At 38.7% G+C, this 13,746-nt stretch overlaps 1 protein-coding gene and 1 long non-coding RNA gene across 8 annotated transcripts in view; one reads left to right on the top strand and one right to left on the bottom strand.

Annotated features, from left to right (window-relative positions):
* Positions 1 to 13,746, top strand: part of LOC123877426 (microtubule-associated serine/threonine-protein kinase 3) — a 61,379-nt gene that overhangs the window by 4,486 nt on the left and 43,147 nt on the right. The gene's annotated exons all lie outside the window — the stretch shown is intronic.
* On the bottom strand, positions 3,279 to 13,538 carry LOC123877453. Its single transcript, XR_006798596.1, has 3 exons — positions 13,528 to 13,538; positions 12,436 to 12,439; positions 3,279 to 3,357 (listed from the first exon to the last, which is right to left on the bottom strand). It is a non-coding gene; the product is annotated as an uncharacterized LOC123877453 (long non-coding RNA).

The raw sequence follows: 13,746 nt of genomic DNA, 5'->3' as shown, positions 1-13,746 counted from the left end.
CAATCTGAATGCGTCTGTAATACAGAAAGCCTAGTGGGATTACATTGGCCGCAAAGTTTAATTTGCCTAATTATCGCTTAGCGTCCACCCAACACCATTTGCCTTGGAGAGAGCATTAAGGATTTCAGAGCGGCCACCCGCATGTCAAACTACCTCTCGCTCTGGTCGCCAAGGTAGGTTCCCGGATTTTTATCGACCCTAAAGGTCTCCGGGGGGGCTGATGTGGCGACCGACTACTGTAGGATGGTTAGACCGCGTTAGGTCGTCGCGCAACTGTTTGTTGTTAGACGATGGTGATTCGCAGCAAGCCAATTCCAAGAATTGCACCTGCAAATAACACCTGCGAATAACACCTGCGAACAACACCTGCAAAGTGCACCTGCGTGCCTATTCTTGGGCGCTTGCCACCGGTATGAACCGGTATTTACTGGGTTTAGCGTAATGGTAAAGTACGATAGATTGGGAAAGGCTATAAAAGGGCTTTTCCCACATCCCCCGTGTTCAGTTCGTTCTATTCGCCTGCTTGGGCGGTCGTTGCGTCCACCTTTTGGACGACTCGCGATAGTAAATAGGACACTTCTGTTCCGTGTAAATAACATTCTGTAAATACAAACTCTTAGTGTAACTTGTTTTTTTTTTTTTTTTTTTTTTCATTATATACAAAAAAAAACAAGTTGGATAAATAAAATATTGTACATAACTTGGGTGTATCCTTTACGATCTAACGGAGTCCACATATACCCATACGGTACCCCACAAGTATTTGCACCAATATTTAGTAGTAGATTTTTCCTTTGTTTAGACATGTCCTCTGAGGTTTTGGGTTCATACGATTCGATATTACAGTTAGAAAACCTTGTAAGTAACCTCTTATAACATTTGAGATTGTCTCTGATGCTCCTAAAGATTCCCATAGATCAAACCTTAAGCCAAGCTGACCAGGTATAAATACCTGCGAATTAGGGCTTTTTTTGTAGTGGTTTGAGGGGTCCTGGCTTTATTAGTGCCGGACGTGCCACTATCTTGTTTTGAGCGAGAGTCACGAAAATTACGCTGTTATTTTTGTGGCTTATATTCTTTAAAGTTTTTGGATCCTTTTGAGGCTGTTGTTCTTCCCAGTTTTATTATTGGGACTAGTTTTCTTCGAAAAGATCTTATGTGCCCCCCCCCCTGATCCTTTATCACTTCGGATAATTTTCCTTCAGCAAAGAGATGAGTATCAGAGGGTGGTATGTCATGAAGAGTATTGCTCAGTACTTTGTTCGCTGGCTTACAGGACTCTCTTCAGGCTTGGATTCTTTCGTCTCTTCTGCCAGAAGAGTATTGCAGTAGCCCGTCAGAAATTTTCCTAAAAGAGCTGTGTGCGCCAAGCATATTATGATCTTGGATCTGGATCTATTGAACGTGTTAGGATCCATTTTTTGGTGAGCTTTTTGGAAAGCTTTTCTTTGCGGCAGCAACCCATATATGTTTTAGCACCCAGGGTCATATCTGTTTTCTCTAGTTGTGCTGTTGAATTCCAGTTAGGTGTTATTGCTGCCAAATGACTGTTGACAGTAAGTGCCAAAAATACTGGAGTGGCGTGGAATGATTTTTGAACATCGGCGTATCTTATGTTCTTCCAGCCGTCTTCATTCAGTCGTTGATACTTCCGATCTTGATCGACGAGGTTTGGATCTGCTTTGGCTAGCTTGGTTTCAGCTTCAGTGGTGCAAGGTGAAAAGTCACACTGCGGAATATTGCCGGTTGCATTAATAGAGGCCAGTTTTCGCTGAGCCTCGGCGATTTGCGCCACTAATGTAGCTTCTTCGGAATCGGCATTCATTAGGGTACTTAATAATGAGGTGTTTTCCTGAGGCAGAACATTCGGAGAGGGACCTCTAAATTCATCCTTGGGTTCAGTACTGTCTGGTGCTGATTCGAAGGGCTCGTCTAGTTCAGAAATGCCTTGATCACTCTTAGAAGCGAAGATTGAAAACCCAGCTTGCACGCTTTCGATCGCTTAGGTTTGTTTTGTAAGGCGATCCATCATTTTCACCATGAATGAATCTGTTACGGGAGCCATGTATGGATCTAACGATTCATAGTGTGATGTTTTGCTGTCGCGCAAGCTGATAGGGGATGTGGGACCCCGTTTTCTCAGTGTGCTTTCGCTAGACGAGGCTTTATCCCTTGACATCAGCCGCGGTTTCAGTAGTTTGATTGTCTTAATGAAGTCCTCGTAGGATTTATCATGAATCTTCTCCATAATGCTATGCGGGGAGTATAATAACGCCCTCCCCAGAGGCCATTCTAGCAATTTCCTTTTTATCACCGATATTTCTTTTCCCATGGAGATCATTTGGGTAATATGCTGTAGCCATCTTGGCCGTCGGTATTGCGACTCTTAATTTTGCCTCTATCTTATCCCCAAACAAGTAATTGTTTAGTGAGATAGAGTCGTGAGTAAGATAGATCTTGGATCTCTCACGACCTCTAGCCGTCGGGGTAGGTATATTCAATAAATAATTTGAACTATTCTGGAGAAGGAACCTTCTTGTTCTAGTGAGACTGGTCTGAGACCTAGTTCTCCCATAGTTGTAGATGCCATGATCTGGGAAGGTAGTGAAAACGTCATATGAGATGAGTTTTGCTAATTACCACTTTTTGGTTAGTTGATGTGACGACGTATCAATTGATACGACTGGGCGTCTCAATTGATACGACCGGGCGTCTCAATTGAGACGACCGGGCGCCTGGGTCGTTGGATTGAGTCTTATCGATGCGACCGGACGTCTCAATCGATTCGACCCAACGTCTCAGTTGATACGACTGACACTGGAATTCTTTCCAGCCTATCATGGTGCTATTCTGCCATCACCTACGAAAGGTTTTCCGGCAGTTTGTCGTTCATTGCGAGACGACAAGAATTTCATAATAACATTATGAAATAGTTCGTAGCGTAACTACGAAAAGTTATAATATGTGCCGGAGCAACATATTTTAGCACCAGCTTACATGAGTGATTTCCGTATCAAACTACGGACACCGATGTAAGACTATTATTAACGATTTGTTAGTTATTAATGTAAATGCTTACATTTGAATAATATTTAATTTTAATTCAATGTTTGAAAAATTTGAATTAATTTGAAATTAATTCTGCGGAATTAATTTCTTACTGACGACGCTGAGATTCAAAAGCGTACTGAAATTAAAATGGCCGACACCACCTGCCTGTGCGCTGACTCCCCTCCACAAATCACCGAGCCGATACGATCAATGCTCGGGTTGTGTCGTTACGAACTACTAGATGGCGCTGATGTTCTAAAGGGTTATCTCAAGTGGGTCAAGCCTAAAGGCTCGAACACCTAAATACTGTGATTTTGTCTGCATGGACTACACAAATTTCGAACCTTACCCCCACCTATCTTACCCCCTTAGGGGTTGAGTTTCCAAAAATCCTTTTTTAGCGGATGTCTACATCATAATAGATCTGCTAAGAAAGAAAAATTCAGCATCTTCTTAGTTAGGATAATCCTGCCCGCATTGGGCATTTGACAATTTTTTTATTCGCTCTTATCTTCATTATTTAACTAGGTACCTACTACCTATCATGAAATTCATCTTATGAAGTGTTATTGCTGAAGTTTCAGTATTTTAATATGTTGGTGAAAATTTTATCATTGTAATTGTGATACTAATACTTAATATCTAAGAATCAAAGTGATAAATAAATATGAATAGTTTTATTTTTAGGCTTGGTTTGATAAAAATATTATATGATAAGCTATGAGCCATGTTTGTATATCTGATGTAACTTTGTATTGCGATGGTTTACCGCAACTCTTGATTGATAAATGAAGGAGTAATCTCTACATAGTATTTAAAACAAAGTCTCTGTAAGCCTCTGTACCCTTAGATCTAACTGCAACAGATTTTAATGCAGTTTTCATCTATAGGTTGAGTAATATCGTTATCTGTTAATTTGTCAAAATATGACAGTAAATACATTCAAGATGTCCCAAGAAATCAAGCCCCCTGAAATCACTTCATGCTGACACTACATTAGTATCTATATTGCACCCGTGCGAAGCCAGGGCTGACTGATCAACCAATCGCGTGCACCCGCCATTCGCCAGCCAATCGCGTCAATGCTCAAGTTGATTGCCGGGCACTGTACCACTGTAGCAGCCATGCAGCATATGATAACTAGTAAATGCAATGCCGCTACATATTATCACATTGTATTATATGAGTAATTATTATTTACAATATGTGCCTTGGTTACAATTAAAACTGTGGTAGAAAATCGAGGGCCGGAGCTTGATGCTAGACCAAGGCATTTCGGTCTTGATGATCTTAAGTGAATTGGTCGAATGCGCTGCCCGGGGTTCGTCCAGGCCAGCAGGATATTTTGAATCGTTCCGGTTTCAAATTGTGTTCTCTAAGTGACAGCTGCAAAGTGTGTTGTTTTCTTCGCAGCTGCCAGTCTTAAAAGAGGCTGCATGCCTCTACACCACTTCCGTCTAGAGTTCTTTTTACCTGACCGTTTGTTTGTCACCAGGCCATGCCTGACACCATCAGAAAATGGATAGGTTATTTATAATATCCCCTAAATGGAACACAAAAAGTAATGATGTGAGTAGTTTGATAATTTCCCAAGAGACATGTTTTTTCGCCGACATTCGCCATGTACTGCCTACCTATTAATAATATACATTAGTTACCTACTTGAATATTAATTATACATTAGCTGATGTCCGCGACTTCGTCTGCGTAGATAAACCAAGATTTTAAAAGTTTCGTGGGAAGTCCTTTATTTTTAGGGTTTTTTTTAATCTCAAAAGAAATAAAGAAACCCTGATAGGATAACTTTGTTGTCTGTCTGTCTGTCAAGATACCTATAGGGTACTTCCGGTTGACCTAGGCCCTAGAATCATGAAAGGCAGATAGGTAGGTCTTATAGCACATGTAAAGCGAAAAATCCGAAAACCGTGAATTTGTGGTTACAACACGTAATAAACCGGCCAAGGGCGAATCAGACTCGCGCACCGAGGGTTCCGTACTCGAGTATTTATTCTGACATTTTGCATGATAAATCAAAAAAAAATTATGCATAAAAATAATTTAAAATCTGTTTTAGAATGTACAGGTAAAACCCAAAAAAAGTAGGAGGTCCTCAATTCAACGCCTATGTTTATTAATATTTAAAGAGTTTTCAAAGTAGGTAATTACTAATTAGCCTCAATTTAATTTGAAAAAGTTCCAAGTAGCGATTGACCTGAATAATGGTTTGCTTTGTTTTGAATAATGCGCGTAATTGTTTACATTAAGATTTGCCTTATTATGCTGAATTCCAGTAGTTAGGTAGGTACCTAATTTGGTACTGTACTTATTTCCTGAATGTACACCTTTTATGGTGGAAGCGACAGGCCTGCCCGCGAAATTCAAATTTAATTTGGTCCAGGTTAAGAAATTAGCTGTAGTATCGTAATTCTGACACATTAGTCGATACTACAGCTAATTTCTTAACCTGGACCCTTTCAAGTAAAGATTTTTATATAAACCTGTGAGGATGATACTGCCATTGTCGCAATTGAAAATGCCATAAGCCCACGTTGTCTTATTAGTTTAAAAAATGCGAAAAACCAAATTAAATTTGAATTTCGCGGGCAAGCCCGTTTCATGCCTCTTAAATGAGCGAAGTTAGGTACCTATGTAATTGTTATTCTTTTTACCAACAGTTAGGTAAGTAGGTAGGTACTTACCTACTTAGGTAATTGAAGTAGTTGGAAAAGTAGTCCTAAGTAGAAGGTAAGTACCTAACTAGTAACTACTTAGGACTAATTTTTCAATTTTTTTTTTCACGAATTTCACTACTATACTACATAATATTATAAATGCGAACTTGTTTTGAATGAATGAATATGCTTTTATGCATTACGAAATTAATACAGAAAAAACACATTCAAAGCAAAACAAAAAATAGGCAGGTACAATTTTTTTGTTGGTTTATTAGTTTATCAATCATTCAATCTCTTCGCAACTCGCAAGGACCAAGGGATCGACGTGATTTTTTGCATGGGTCATTCAAGACCGGAGTGCAGAGTGACAGGCTACTTTTATCCGGGAAGATCAGAGTTTCCACAGGGTTAAAACCCTAGATACCTAATTACTAGATAGCTAGATTATTATATTCTAGTTGACTCTGCCCTTACTAAAACCTCAACCTTAAGAGGGCTCTCTCCGTCACTCATTTCATACAAACGTAGTTCCAATTTCATTTGAATATTAAGCAACCAAAGTCCATGAAATTTTGCAGACATATTCTAGAAACTAATATAGCTATGTCTGTGGTTTTCCAGATTTCTGTTAAAATATTAGGTTTCAAAGTTACGCGATCTTAAAAATTTACATACAAATCTTTGAGCCCCTGTAATTTTAAAACTACATATTTTTAGAAAAATCTAAAACACCACAGACACAGATATTAGTTTCTAGAATATGTCTGCAAAATTTCATGGACTTTGGTTGCTTAATATTCAAATGAAATTGGAACTACGATTGTATGAAACGAGTGACGGAGAGAGCCCTGTTAAGCCTCAATAGCTCAACGGTTATAGATCCGAAAGGTCGGCGGTTCAAACCCCACCCGTTGCACTATTGTCGTACCTACTCCTAGCGCAAGCTTTACGCTCAGTTGGAGGGGTAAGGGGAATGTTAGTCATGATTCAAAAGGCTAATATTCTTTATAAAAAAACCCCTGAAACGTCGAGTTTTAAAGGCATGTTTTTATATTTCCACTATAAAACAATAACATTTGATCCAACGTTTACTACGGTACGTGTATAAATTAATCGTTATTCAATGTTAAATGGAACGAAAACATTATGAATAGTCAATCAACTATCAAGTAGGCATTACAATACAAATGCGATTAAATTCAATATCGGACGCGCCGAGTTCATATTATTATAGCCAATGATGTCACTCGGTATAGCATAACTGCCCCTAGCATATTAGTAATAACTAATAAGTTAGCTACTATGACTGTAGTTAGTATGTATACTCTATCCACGGAGAGAAGTTTCCATCCTTATGTCGTCGACATTCCATCTACACGCACGAAACGTTTTGCGTCTTCATTCCTCATACGCATGGCTAAGGTTTGGAATACTCTCCCGCGATCGGTGTTTCCTACCAATTACAATCCGGGTATCTTTAAAACAAGAGTGAATAGGCACCTTCTAGGTAAACGCGTCCCATCTTAGACCACATCATCACTCTCAGGTGTGATTGTGGTCAAGCGCTTGCCTATAGTGAATAATAATAATAAAAAAGTTAGAGATATATTATAGAGCTCTCTCTGTTACGTATTCCCATACAAATGACAAAGACAAAAAACTCAGTGGGCGTTAATCATTTTGAGTCACCAACGAAACAAACCATCGCCCGCTGAATGACTGAACTTGGAGCCAACTTAGAAATTAACCCCGCCATATTAAAGAGCAACGCAAGCTGAGATCTATTCCTGCTATTTTGCTCTAAAATAGCAGGAATAGCAATAAAAGTATTATAGAATACGAAAATTAACACATGTGTGAAACTCACAGTTCTGGTCCTTACTATTTTTTATTTATTATTACATTAAAAAATATACAAAGAGTTTTGGTTACATTCAGCGCCACAAAAACCACAGTTGGTTTTACCGGGCACTGAGTATACTAGTTATAGCTATACAATAAAAATAAAATTATAGAAACCAGCGTAATGACAAATTGGTAATGTAGGTACATAGTACTTAATCTAGTGGGTAGGTAAGTACTATGGCAAAAATTAAAAAAATAAATTAAAATCAACTAGTTTCAGTTCTTAGTATGGGGAACCCCCAAAATTTATTGGTTTTTTTTTCTATTTTTGTGTGAAAATCTTAATGCGGTTCACAGAATACATCTACTTACCAAGTTTCAACAGTATAGTTCTTATAGTTTCGGAAAAAAGTGGCTGTGACATACGGACTGACAGACAGACAGACATGACGAATCGATAAGGGTTCCGTTTTTTTGCCATTTGGCTACGGAACCCTAAAAAGAAACTTAGAAATTTTAAACTCCCAAATTGCCCCTGCCCACAATCCAGACCTCAACGCTGACTGACCATTGCGCTAGAGAGTCGTCATAACTGCGCTATGCACCTGAGAGTTAACAGGGCTCTCTCCGTCATTCGCTTCATACAATCTTAGTTCCAATTTCATTTGAATATTAAGCAACTAAAGTCCATGAAATTTTGCAGACATATTCTAGAAACTAATATCTACGTAACTACGTTTGTATGAAGCGAGTGACGGAGAGACCCCTCTTAAACATGAAAGCATGACCGGTTAACGTGTTCTGAAATTCAATGTCGTCGACCCACGATCACACACTGCTCTCGGACGACAAAACAGGGTAACCCAAAGTTAGTAAAATCGAAAAAAAAAGTTCGTTTTATCAAAATGTTTGTGATTCTGTCTATTTGCATTTTCTTATTAAATAAAGTATTTTTTACCACACTTAGGCTGAGATCTATTGAGCGTACTTTGAATTTGCTCAGACTTAAGTTTCAGTTAAAACGAGACCTTTTTATGTCAGCAGTATAGCGATGTCTCGTTTTAACAGTGTCTTAAGTCTAAGCAAAGTCAAAGTGCTCTCTATAGATCTCAACCTAAGGCTGAGACCTATAGAGCGTACTTTGACTTTGCTCAGACTTAAGTTTCAGTTCAAACGAGACAGATATGCTAGAGCGATATAACGCTGTCTCGTTTTAACGGTGTCATTAAGTCTAAGCAAAGTCATAAATGTGCTCTCTCAACCTTAGGTTGAAGTCTATAGAGCGTACTTTGATTTTGCTCAGACTAAAGTTTCAGTTAAAACGACAGATATGTTCGTTTTAACAGTGTCTTAAGTCTAAACAAAGTCAAAGTGTGCTCCATAGGTCTCAACCTTAGTATTGGTTCAGGAGTCTTCTTCTTGTCCTTTACCCCAAGCTATGTGGGGTCGGCACAACATGTATTTTTCTTCCCCTCGCTTCTGTCATACGTCAACGCATTTTCCACCCCCTTTTACACACATATACTCTTTCACGCAATCCCTCCACCTTTTCTTTTGTCTTCCTCTCCTCTTTTTTCCTTCCACATACATATTTAACATTTTTATTAACCCCTGACCCAAAAAGAGGGGTGTAATAAGTTTGACACACGTAAAACTTATAACACCCCAACGTCATCTGTGTATCTGTCTGTGGCATCGTAGCTCCTAAATGAATGGACCGATTTTAATTTAGCTTTTTTTGTTTTAAAGGTGACTTGTTTGAGAGTGTTCTTAGCTATAATCGAAGAAAATCGGTTCAGCCGTTGAAAGTTATCAGCTTTTTTTAGTTACTGTAACCTTCACTTGTCGGGGGTGTTATAAATTTTTAATTTACACTTGTAGTGACATGATTTTCTTCCCTTCGCATTACATGCCCATACCATGCCAATCTATTACCCCTCATCTTTTCTATCACTGGCGCTACTTTCAAACTTCCCCTTGGTTCAGGAAGTAGTAGGTTAAAATAAGCTAAGTTACGACAAAACGTGGTAATCCGAGTTGCTGCGTTTTGTCATCCGAAACAGCGTTCTGCGTTACACCGTGCACGCGATAAATTGGATCACATACGCTCCGGTGCATGTAAATCGCGATATTATTAAATGTAAAGGTGCATTTATTACGTGACTTTTTTAAATTAATGTAAGTAGGTACGTAAATAATTATGTATAAGTAATTACTTACTTAAAATGTGCTTAAAATACGTGAAAAATACGCTAAAATCTGGCGATCTGGCGATGGCCCTGGTCTCATCATTATGTCTACGTTATAACTTACTAGTTGATGCCCGCGACTTCGTTCGCGTGGATGTAGGTTTTCAAAAATCCCGTGGGAACTCTTTGATTTTCCGGGATAAAAAGTAGCCCATGTGCTAATCCAGAGTATAATCTATATGTATTCTAAATTTCAGCCCAATCCGTTCAGTAGTTTTTGCGTGAAGGAGTAACAAACATACACAAACATATATACATACACATAGACACACATGCACACAAACTTTCCTCTTTATAATATTAGTGTGATAATAGCTTTGCCAAATTTCAGTCCGATCAGTTCGATACATCAGTCAGTCATTTAGACTAGCATATGCCCCTAGACTACGCAAATTTCAAACCCTAATTTTACCCTCTTAATAGGGCTGAATTTTCAAAAATCCTTTTTGAGCGGATATCTACGTCATAGTAGCTATCTGCATGCCACATTTCAGTCCGATCCGTCTAGTAGTTTGAGCTGTGCGTTGATAGATCAGTGACTGATCATCAGTCAGTCATCTTTTTAACCCCCGACCCAAAAAGAGGGGTGTTATAAGTTTGACGTGTGTATCTGTGTGTCTGTGTATCTGTGTATCTGTCTGTGGCATCGTAGCGCCTAAACGAATGAACCGATTTTAATTTACTTTTTTTTGTTTGAAAGGTGGCTTGATCGAGAGTGTTCTTAGCTATAATCCAAAATAATTGGTTCAGCCGTTTAAAAGTTATCAGCTATTTTCTAGTTTTCTTGTAGAAAAGAAGGTTAGATAACCCTTAGGTTCATAATATTCAAGTGTCAATTGGCAAATGTCAAGCTGTCAAGATGGACGTTGCCTAGATCTTGCCTAGATATACATAATTATTTATTTGAAAATGATTTGTCGGGGGTGTTGAAAATTTTTAATTTACACTTGTTCTTTTATATATATGTATTTAGAAGATCATCATTGCAATTGACCAGTTGCTAATACGCTGTGATAGCCTAGTGGTTAGAACGTGCGGCTCCGAATCGGAAGTTGGGGGTTCGACAACGGGCACCCACCGTTTAACTTTTCAGTTATCTGCTTTTTAAGCAATTAAATATCACTTGTTTTAAGGCGAAGGAGAATATCGGAGGAAACCTGCATGCCGGATAGTTCTCCATATTCCCAAAGGTGTGTGAAGTCTGTCAATCCGCATTGGGCCAGCGTGGCAGACTATGGCCTACAAACCCTTCTCACTCTGTGAAGAGACCCGCGCTCAGTACTGGGCCGGTAATGGGTTCATCGTGATGACCAATTGCACCAAAAATGATTAGTTAACATGGTGCAGTAGGGCGGAGAAACTAAGTCACGGCTCGCAGTCAAACCTTGAACTAAAATACCTAACTCGACTCTAATCAGTAATCATAATCACGCTTGCACGCTGCATGGTGGTGAGATAATTGCGATAGTTACTTAATCTAGCTATCGGCGCTCAGTAACGCTTTGTTTGACCAAGACTTTCACTAATAGGGTCTTGGTCAACGAATTGAAGAATGATTATTTTTTATCCTTATCACCGTGGCCAGGTGGTTGCAGTATTATACTAGGCTGTAACTTGTAAGTACCTCTCCGAGCGAGAGGGGCTACCCACGCGAGTTGCTTATTTGGAAATATCAGTGCTAATTATGTTATGTTTGTAAATTGACCAGACTATTAATAAACCGATAAGATAGTGAGTCCTCTTTGATTGTTTAATTAGTTGGTGTATCGTTTTGTTTATTTACTAAACAGACTCGACGGACGGCCAGTATCAGTTATCATTATCAGTTAATTATCCAGGCAAATGCACTGGGCTTAACACCTACTTTGTTATCAAATATAGATTCAGCGCATACTGGCTTCAATTGATTGGGTGTCTAATCATTCTAGCAGGCATAGGCCATAGCGTATAAGGTCCGACGTACACGTACGGAGTAGAGGGGAGCCAAGGCGTCTTTTTTGGGTTCCGTACGAAAACGGAGCATAAGTAAAGGAAAAAATCCGAAAACCATGAATTTATGGTTACATCACAAAAAATTAAAATGTGTTAAAAAATTATTATAGATGGCGTAATCAGTCATTAACTTGCAGTGTTCTACATAAAAATGTTGACCGTATATTATGTACGATGGCACGGAACTCTTCGTGTGCGAGTCCGACTCGCGCTTGATCGGTTTTTATTCTAGTTTCTGAGATGCAATTTTCAAATTAAAAAATTAAGAACCTATTGAGCTCAACGGTTAAAATTAAGAACCTATTGAGCTCAACGGTTAAAATTAAGAACCTATTGAGCTCAACGGTTAAAATTAAGAACCTATTGAGCTCAACGGTTAAAGGTGTAGTGGACTGAAATTCGAAAGTCGCCGGTTTAAACCCCATCCGTTGCACTATTGTCGTACCTACTCCTAGCACAAGCTTTGCGCTTAGTGGGACGAAAAAGAGGAATATTTTTCGTCATGATAAACTTGGCAAATATTCATTAAAAAAGAAAGAAAAAGTAAAAGAAATCAATAAGCACAACATAGGAGACAGATCAGATTTTTTATGTAGGCATTTGCACTGCATATCTGAATCAACAAAACTAGGCCCACTTACGGTGACTTTCTAGATCTAGTTTTGGAATATACCTACCTAGACTTTTTAAATTGATTGACCTACTTAATGCCTAGTTGGGTAATATCTGGTTGGCTGTAAGCAAGATTCGCGACACAGTTTCCAGCCCACACTGCGCGGTTTCTCCTTGTTTCACCCACGAGTTCTTTCGAAAACGTTATCCTAGCGGTTAATTTCAGATATGAATCGATTTCGATATACAATATAGGTATCTTATGGGTAGTTATTGGACTCCAGAAAAGGAATAAGTCAGTACTGAATCATGCCGGAGCACTAACCACTGTTAACGACAGTTAGGGAACTTGTAAACGTCGACGTCACTGGCAGGCGTCAAATGTTACCTACATTTGACGCTTAGCTATATCATGATAAAGTTTGTTTTTTATAACATCAGTTCAATTTTATGACTGTTTTTAGGGTTCCGTACCTCAAATGGAAATACGGGACCCTTGTAGGATTATTTTGTTGTCTGTCCGTCTTCCGTATCAGTCAAGAAACCTAAGTATAGAGCTCGTTGACCTAGAATAGATTATCGCAATCTGATTAGCTTCGTATCTTATGTATTAAGTTATGATAAATCGAAGTTTAATTAGGCTATTATGGATCTGGCATAATCGCATAGTGATTAAAAGATCCAAAAAAAAAAAACTGAATCACACTTCACAGTAATAATATAAAGGCGAAAGAGTGTGTGTATGTATGTGTGAATGTATGTGTGTGTGTGATTGTTTCTCTTTCACGCAAAAACTACTGACCGGATTTGGCTGTTTGGAATGGAGATATGTAATATTCTGGATTAGCACATAGGCTACTTTTATCCCGGAAAATAAAGAGTTCCATGGGATTTCGGAAACCGAAATCCACGCGGACGAAGTCGCGGGCATCATCTAGTAAAAAAAATATCGTAACACAGCGCTGTCGGGCACCTTTGATGTTCAATAGACAACAGTTAACAGGGCTCTTTCCGTCACTTACTTCATACAATCGTAGTTCCCATTTCATTCGAATATTAAGCAACCAAAGTCCATGGAATTTTGCAATTTGCAATATTTTGACATATTCTAGAAACTAATATCTGTGCCTGTGGTGTTTTAGATTTTTCTAAAAATATGTAGTTTTAAGAATACAGGGGCTCAAAGATTTGTATGTGAATTTTTAAGACCGCGTAACTTTGAAACCGAATATTTTACAGAAATCTGGAAAACCACAGGCATAGATATTAGTTTCCGGAACGTTTCTACAAAATTCCATTGAGTATGATTGGATAGTATACCA

The sequence above is a fragment of the Maniola jurtina genome, chromosome 23 (genome assembly GCF_905333055.1).
Source record: "Maniola jurtina chromosome 23, ilManJurt1.1, whole genome shotgun sequence".
NCBI classification, from domain to species: domain Eukaryota; kingdom Metazoa; phylum Arthropoda; class Insecta; order Lepidoptera; family Nymphalidae; genus Maniola; species Maniola jurtina.
Note: the sequence above shows the minus strand (reverse complement) of the source record. Positions and strands in the feature narration are given on the sequence as shown.